This window comes from Crotalus tigris, unplaced genomic scaffold (genome assembly GCF_016545835.1).
Source record: "Crotalus tigris isolate CLP2741 ecotype Arizona unplaced genomic scaffold, ASM1654583v1 scf7180000017536.10889498, whole genome shotgun sequence".
In the NCBI taxonomy this organism is placed as follows: domain Eukaryota; kingdom Metazoa; phylum Chordata; class Lepidosauria; order Squamata; family Viperidae; genus Crotalus; species Crotalus tigris.
Window position 1 is genome coordinate 6603457 of NW_024096460.1, and position 9546 is coordinate 6613002.

Below are 9546 nucleotides of genomic sequence, written 5' to 3' on the forward strand. Positions count from 1 at the left end.
AGAGATCCCTCCATCCTGGCGTAATGCATTTATATCATTGATTCCAAAAGATAGTCAAGATCTTACTTTGCCTAAAAATTATAGGCCTATATCTCTTTTAAATGTGGATTATAAAATTTTTGCAAAAATTTTAGCTAACAGGCTTATGGGGATCTTGCAGCAGTTTATACATAGGGATCAATCGGGTTTTATAACTGGAAGGTATATGAAGAATAACGTTAGACAAATTATTAATTTATTAGAGTATTTAGAAAAGAATAACCAAGTCTCTGCAGGCTTGATATTTTTGGATGCTGAAAAAGCCTTTGATCAAGTGAATTGGCAGTTTATGCTGTGTTTAATCAAGGAGATGAATTTTGGACAAAATATATTACAAGTATTATCCAATATATATCAAAAACAGCCTGCTCAAATTATTGTAAATGGGGGTTTGTCAGAGGCTTTTGTAATAGAAAAAGGAACAAGACAGGGATGCCCGTTGTCTCCGTTATTGTTTGTTTTAACACTGGAAATTTTGTTGATTAAAATTCGGGAGTCTCAAGAAATAAAAGGAATAGAAATTAATAAAAAAGAATATAAATTAAGAGCCTTTGCAGATGACTTGGTTGTTACTTTGTCTCAACCTGTTTCTTCGGTGGTGAAATTATTACAATTGATTCAACAATATGGACGTGTTTCTGGCTTTAAAATTAATAATAATAAGACCAAAATATTAGCTAAAAACATGACTAATGGTGATAAACAGGCTCTAGTTAACTTAACAGACTTTGAAATTGTTGATAAGGTAAAATATTTGGGGGTTACATTATCTGCTTCTAATGTAAAATTGTATAAAAATAATTATGAAAAGCTGTGGATGGAGGCACAGAAGGATTTAAAAAACTGGAATAATTTACAGTTATCCCTTATGGGCAGAATTGCAGTTATTAAAATGAATGTCCTGCCAAAGTTTATTTTTTTGTTCCAAATGTTACCTATCTTAAAGAACGAACGTAATTTAGATGAATGGCAAAAAGGTATTAATAAATTTGTTTGGGCAGGGAAAAAACCAAGGGTGAAACTTAAAATAATGCAAGATTTTCGTGAGAGAGGTGGACTCAAGGTACCAAATATGAAATTGTATTATGATGCTGTAGTATTGACATTGATTAGCGACTGGGTGAATTTAACAAATACAGAAATACTTCATTTGGAAGGCTGGGACCTATTTTTTGGATGGCATGCCTATTTAATATTTAATAAAAAAGTGGATTGGGTTTTTAAGTCTCATATTATAAGAAACTCTTTGCTAAGAGTGTGGAGAAAGTATTATAAAAGTGACTTCAAAATACCATTATGGGCTATACCTCGGCATGCCATAGAAGGTATAAGGAAAGGGGTAAATATGGACAAGGTCTCTTACGTACAGTTATTAAGATGGGATGGCCAAGACTGGCAGTTAAAATCTTTGGAAGAATTAACACATGAAAACTTAACTTATTCATGGTTCCAATATAGACAAATAGTGGATAGATGGAAGATGGATTGTAAAATGGGCTGGCTTAGAGAAGATGGAATTTTTTTAAAACAAGTAAGAGATCAAAGGCCAACCCATATTAAGAGAGTTTATGGGGTTTTAGTGGAATTAGATTCAGAACTTGAACTAGTTAAAGATTGTATGATTAAATGGGCACAGAATATTGGTGAAACGATTTCAATGGATACTTGGGAACTTATTTGGATAAGAAATGTTAAATTCACACAAGCGCAAAATTTAAGAGAGAATTTTTATAAGATGTTTTATAGATGGCACCTTGACCCAAAGAAAATGTCCATTATGTACCCTAATCTACAGCCGAAATGCTGGAGATGTGGATATTTGGATGCTACCTATTACCATATTTGGTGGACGTGTAAGCATATAAAAGCTTTTTGGATTAAGATATGGTGGAATATTCAAAGAATTTTTAAAAGGAGGGTAAAATTTACTCCGCAATTATTTTTACTAGGTATTGTTATTGACTGTGATGCTAAGGAGGTTATATTGATGTTAAATTTGATTACAGCCGCTAGGTTGTTAATAGGACAATATTGGAAGAAGGAATCTTTGCCTACTTTACAAGAATGGTTTCATAAAGTTTCGTATTTGGCAGAAATGGCAAAGATTTCGGCTTTCTTAAAGGAGCAATCTCAAGAAAAATTTTTTGCGGTATGGGAAAAATGGATAAATTTTATACAACATAATTTGGATATGGAAAAATATTATTTAGCCTTTTTATAATTTGTAATGATTGTTTTTTCTTTCTTTCTTTCTTCTTTTTCTTTTTTATATATATACATTTTTACGTATTATTATTCATATATTTTTTTTTTTTTATATATATATGCTTTATTCTTCGTCTACTTTCTTCTTTCTTCTTTCTCTCTCTCTCTTCTTTTTTTATTTTTTTTCTTTTTTAGTATATATTATTCATTTTAAAGTTTATGTTATGTATATTATTTCTATATATATTATTACTGTGATTTTTATTATTATTATTAATTATTTTATAAATTGCAAATGTTATTTTTAAAATATTTGTTAAATAATCCTATATTCAGTTCTGGGAAGTCGGGGGGGGGGTGGGGTGGTTGGGGAGGGGGGGGTGGATTTTTATTTGTAAAACTTTTGAAAAATTTCAATAAAAAAAAAAAAAAAAAAAAAGTAGGATAATTTTTTGTAATTTACAAAAAAGTAAAAGTATGATAATGTTTTGTAATTTACTTAAGGCAAAATCTCATCTCCCTATCTTGAAATATAATGTACTCAGTGAAGTGATACCCAACTATACATTACCATTCAGGCAGTTCTGGTATTCACAAATCCTCCACTAAATTCAATTGAAGTTTTGTTCTAGTCCATAGGAGCTGTTAGGATATGGTTGGGAAAAATCAGATTGAAGTTGGACCCAAGCAAGTTACAATTGCAATGTTCTTTTGTTACTAATAATGTTATTTCTCAAAGAGGTGGCCATGTGAATAGATCTGTGACTTCGGAATCATCCTGGTCATTTGGCAACTGATCAAATAGAGATAAGCAGGGCTTCTGCTCAGCTTTATCTGATATACCAGTTATGACTCTACCTGGAGGAAGAGGACTTTGTAACAGTTAACTAATGCTCTCATCATCTTGGTAAGTTTATCATAACACACTTTGAATGGGACAATTGTTTGAAGCCACCCAAAACTCCAGTTGGTAGAAAATGCAGTGGTGTCTCTATGTTATCTGGCATTAAATGCATGAACATATCATACCTGCAGTATGGACCCTATGATTACCAATAGGTTTCCAGATGCAATTGAAATTGCTGATTTTAATCTATAAAGTCTTGTTATTAAGCCACCTCAGGACTATGTACTTCAAGTAGTACCCGATTATCATGAAGTTGGGAGTGGGAAGTTGAGGCCAGGATGATGTGTTGTTCAGTAATAGCCCCTGAAACATGGAACAGCTTTTCCTAAAAGCTAACTAAGCCCAATATTATTGCATAGAATACTTCTATAGGACTCTATAAATGTGATTTATTGAGAGAACACCCAAGACTGAGGAAGACACATAACACTCATAGGGGTTAGAAGGGATTTTTAAACTATATATTGCTCTTAGTTATTTTAATTTTAGTAATTGCATTATTATATTGTTGATATTTTATGATTATGTAGACCATCAACAGTAGCTTGAGCGTAGTCATTTAGAAATGAAATAAATGAATAAGATCCTATCTCCCTGTTGGGTGCAATGGAGTTTTACATAAATACTTATTTAAAAATAATGTGCAACTTATCTGAATAGCAAACTATTTACTAATCATTTCCATAGCAAAGCTATATTTATCGTAGCAAGTTTTTAATGCTTCTTCATTAGGCTCTATAGTATGGCTATCAAACTCTGGAGCAAAGCTAGAGCTTGTTGCTCTATTTAAATAATAATCTCCACCTAATCCAAGATATTATTTTCAATAGTTTCAGCACTGTTTGTTAGAATAATAGCCTGCTTGGGTATTAAAAGAGGAAATGATCAAAGCTCACTATTTTTGATAGGTTTGACCGCAATAACATTAACACATAGACTTATATACTGCTCCATGGTGCTTTATAGCACACTCTAAGTCATTTGCAACATCAACATATTGCTCCCAACAATCTGGATCCTCATTTCACCAACCTCAAAAGAATGGAAGGCTGAGTTAACCTCAAGTTGGTCAGGATCGAACTCCTGGCTGTGGGCAGAGTTAGCCTGCAATACTGCATTCTAACCACAGCACCATCATGGCTCCTATCAATCAATAACAATCAAAGTTTATTTATGGACTAAGCCCAAACATTGGATGTGATAGGAGTGTTATTGCTTTAAGCCTCAGACAAGATGGGTTACATCTTTTTATAGATCATTCAGAGGGACTTTCCCTGGAGCAAGATAAATATGTTCAGAGCATTTCTTTGCTACAAATCCTGGAAAACCAAGTGCCTCCTTTCCTCAGCTTAGTGGCCAGAGACTGAATGAAAAGACTGCCTTTCATCACTGTGGAAGGACAGGCTGCCTAGAAAATTGCCAGCACCTGTGCTGCTGTTGTCCTGCCTTTTTAAGCCTCCCCCCCCCCAGCACAGATGACTATAAAAGTTATGATGCAACAGCTGGTGTGGTAGTGTTGGTTTGTGTGAAAGAGGTGTTTGTGTGTAGAAATAAAGCAGTCTGAAGCAGCTAGAAAATTAGAATTTTTTCCAGTAGTAGGACTGCAAAAGGCATAGTAATTAGAAGAGCAGTAGTGGGATGGGTAGTAGCAATGGTTTAGTATAGGTGGTCCTCAACTTACAACCACAACTGAGCCCAAAATTTCTGTTGCTAAGCAAGATCGTTTTTAAGTGAGTTGTGCCCCATTTTATGAACTTTTTTGCTACAGTTAATAAGTAAATCACTGCAGTTAAGTGAATTGTGCACTTATTAAACAAATCTGGCTCCACCCATTGACTTTGCTTGTTAGAAGTCAGCTGGGAAGGTTACAAATAGTGATCATATGAGCCAAGGACAGTGCAATTGTTATAAATACATGCCAGTTGCCAGGTGCCTGAATTTTGATCATGTGACCATGGGGCTGTTGCATCTGTTGTAAGAGTGAAAAAGTGTTACAACAGCACTGAAAAAAGTGACATAACTTCAAACAGTCACTATATGAAGGGTTATAAATCAAGGATTACTTGTAGTGAGGTGCAGTGAGCACGTGTGTGTGTGTGTGTGTGTGTGTGTGTGTGTGTGTGGCTTAGGGACCTGTGTTGTTGTGCTGGCTCTCTTGTGTTTTAGAGCCCACTAACTTAGGTATACTTAAAAGAACCATGTATGTCTTCAAAGATTTTTATAGAGGGTTTTTTCTCCAGATTGGATAGCAACAGTCAAGAGGGATTTTATCCCTATCATTTAATAGCCAATCCCCATTTGCTCACAGGGAGGTGGGGAGGAGAGGGACTGCCTTCTTGCCATGATGGTGGGTAACCTGGTAGTTTTAGCAACACTAAGAGTAAAGCTTTGGGAGAAGAAGGTCCTACTTCTTTTGCTATGAGATCAAAGGGCAAAGTATGAAATTAACGATAATCTGTAATGGGATAAAAGCAACAGGGGCTCTGGAGGAAAGTCAACCCATGTAACAGAACAAACTCCAAAGCAAACACTTTCTGCTTTATTGCCAAAAGAACTGTACAGCCTTTCCTGCCACATTTAGATGAGTTTAGTTGCCAGATGATCAGAACTCCCTGTCTGGAAGAAACTCCTTTAGTTATTGTGAGAAAGCATTGAATTTTCATAATAGAATTGGTAGTGACAGTATAACTAGATCAAAAGTACAAGGAAATTTAGTCACTAGTGGTGTCAGGATTTAAAGAGTTCCTCGCTGTATAATAACTCATAGAATTGAAACTAAGAATAAGGGAAGCTTAAATGTCGGAAAATTTGTGTACTGTATTCCATCTTCTAAAATAGGTAACATTTATTTCCAAAAAACCTGGATTCATCTGATCCCTGTTGATAATATTGTAATTGATTTAATTTATGCTTTGTTCAAAGCATGTTTTAAGTCATTTTGATACATCTGTGGAAGTAATGTTTAATAAAGATAGGAGGAATAAATTGCACACATTTGTTAACAGATTTTCTTTTGGAGCTCATCTAATGCTAATAGCTATTATAAAAGCTAGTGGTACTGTATTAACTGTATAACAAATCCTATCAGCCAAAGCATAAGAATGACCCCCATCCGTCCTCATGTTTATCTTCCTATATAAAATTATACCCACTTCCTATTTAATTATAACCACATTCTGATAAATTCCCAGATATTTCAATTTACATTCATTGGGTGAATAAAGTATCTGACTTCATTCATCCAGGCAGTACACATTATTAGAATGAAAAATAACATATTAAAGAGGTGTATTTTTCACTTCTCCAGTGCTTACAAAAACAATTTAACCTTTATCCCGAAGCAGCCACAGCTACGTTAGTCTTTGAAAGATGAAATCGTGCTTAGTAGTGAATTCAACATCAACCTGACCTTTAGAATACATCAGTGTTTCTTGGGAAAATATTTTGGGCAGAATGCCTTCCACAGTAAACAATATAGCTGCTCCAACCCATTGTTGCTTCATACTGTGCTATGGCTTATCAAAATAAGGGGTTGGAAATCAGCAGGGACCAGAGTTCTTCTGACAAAACTCCACAGGATATGAAGAACAATGTAAATTCTCCAGTCCTGGCAGATATTTTTCTATATTACTGTTCCAGAGATAACAACTAAGGTGAATCATTTCTAACCCACCTACAGTACCAAATGATTTCAGATTCTGAAAGGATCATATTTATTTCGTTGCTAGCTAGCAATTTACCTACCAAAAGATCATTATACTTATGCGTATGTGAAATCCTCATAATAATTACACATTCTGAGTTCCCTCAGAAGTGCTATATATACATTCTCATTAGTCATGTATTTCCAAGAACATTAGTTTCCCCTCCACCCCAACAAGCTTTTGATGAAAATGGAAAGTGCTCTACTGCATCTGGGTTCATCTGGTTATTATTGTTTTTTAAAAAGACATTAGTTTAATCAAACAGCAGGGTGGGCAATATTCACATGCAAATGCTAGAAATAGTGTTGAGGAAAATATTTTTTTACAAAATGACTTCATTGTAGTACTTCCTTAAGAACAGAGTGAAATCTTCAAGAACATGAATAAAGTTTTGTTTTTTTAATAATTTCCATGGAAGCTGTAAGAATGTAGTGGGCTAAAGTGATTGTCTGAGATTCAAGTGCTCACTGTAGAAGGAAAAGCATTTTCATGTGCACAGGGGTTGTTTCTTGTTGGTTATTAATTTTCTCTCTTATGGGCATATTGGCTAGGGAATTCTGGGAGTTGAAATCCACTCGTCTTAAAGTTGCCAAGTTTGAAAAATACTGGGCTACATTATCTTCTTCATCAAATCTCACTTCAGAGACTTCACTAAACTTCAGGAATCACTTTTTGAGGATGGTTGGGATAGCAGAAAAGAAATCAGAAAATTCCAAGCCCCTGTTCCTCCTTGTAGCCTTTGATTCCTGGCAATTTCTAATCTGGGAAGATGTGGTATCATCTACAGAAGTTTGGAAAGTTTTCATATCTTTGAGGAAATTTGGTGTGTGAGCCTTTGAGCTGGTATGGATTGATGGGTCACATAGCTTTCCCATTTTTTCCTGTAACATATTTTTTTTCTGGGAAAGAAAAAGAATGAAATAATGGGTAAATAGGGAATAGTTATTGGTGGAAAAAAACATCATCTAAATACAGAATAAAATTCAGTGAATGAAGAAGGCTGATTAAAGAACTCAGCACAAATAAATGATAAAAATCAAAGGTTATCATACCTTTGTTATTCCCAAAAGTGCTTTGTTTTTCCTTGAAGACATGTTGCTTATTATCCAAAAAGCATCTTCAGTTCTGACTGAATACTGGAGAATGGAAGGATTTATATTCCTTGCAGTCATCTGGTCATTAGCAATCTTTCTGAGAGTCGTTGAGGCTACTTGGAGGTTTTTCTGTGCACTCAGGGTCACCTGAATAGTGCAAATGGGTGTAGAACCTTCTTGGAACTGCTGAAAGAACTGTGTTGTAAACAGGAAATAGGTGATGCCATATCACTCCCCCTCTCTGTTGAGAGAGGGTTGTCAAATCTTAATGTAGATGGCCTCTTTGACCCCTCTTTCAAACTAGCGGTCCTCTCTATCCAAAATGTGGAATTTGCTGTGTTCTCTGGATGCAATTGAATGTAGTGGCTATTACTTTTTAAAATCCTTCATGGCAGATGGCTTGGTTATGTGAGAGTCTATCACTTTCTCATAATTTCTACCTGCCCTATAAGATCAGACAAAGTGGCACAATTCATGCCTCATACACTAACCTATGTCAATTGATGGGATCTAGAAAGCTTTTGTCTTATGGTGCTTGATCTTTGGAATACCCCCCCCCCATTTCAGACTGCCCCAACAATGCAAGCTTTTAAATGAACTCTGGAATCATGCTCCACCCCTCGCAAGGTTTGGAATAAATCCAGTTGTGCATATCTGGTGTGGTATCTATTTCAGTTAGAGTATATCTATTTCCCCATTATATTTACTGTTTTGTTTTGTTTTAGACACTATCTGTTTTAATCTGTATACTGTCCAGAGACAGTGTTGAGTGGGGCAATCTTACTAATATAAATTTTAAATAAGTAAACACTTTTAGATTTTGGAAAAATCTATCAGTGTAGTATATTTACTCAGGAAAATTAGATGTTTTTCATGCTTATTGATTTGCAGTGGTTTCAATAAATGATTTAAGTAAAACATATTCAGAGATTGAATTGATATCTGCCATTACATATAAAAGAAAATGCTTATAGCTGTAGATACTTTTGTTATTCATATGGGGTATTTTAAAACATTGATTATATCTAAGTACAAGAATGTTGTGCTGTATAATTTCAGGCATGTTCAATACAACATGTAGCATTAAAATTACATTTTCTTCATTATGAATGATTTCTATACTACCTCATTGGACACAAATATAAGCTTGAATTCCCACTGCATCTAATTTATTATTACTGCTGTAGATATTATTTTGTGTTACACTGCATAGAGTATTTCTAGAAATATATTGCAAAAACCTACAGGGGAGGAAATGGCAAAATAAAACTGCTTTGGAAGTTATTACATTTTTATAATAGACCAGCACATTATTCCTATAGAAAAGCACTTTAAGAAAATGGTTTGGATATTTTCATCAAAAATATATTTTTTTGCAAACCCATTTTATTTAGACTTTGTGTTGGCAACTTGAAACAGATATTTCAAATAAATTACATATGATGTTCTGGTACATGACCTCTAGTGGGCTTAAGTTTTTTTTTCAATTAGCATCTCCTATCAATGAATTTGTGCCTTTCATTAGAAACACAGGAAATAGATGTTTTTCCTTCTATCTACTTTCAATTCTGAAAGCAGAAAAACAGGTTCCTGCTCA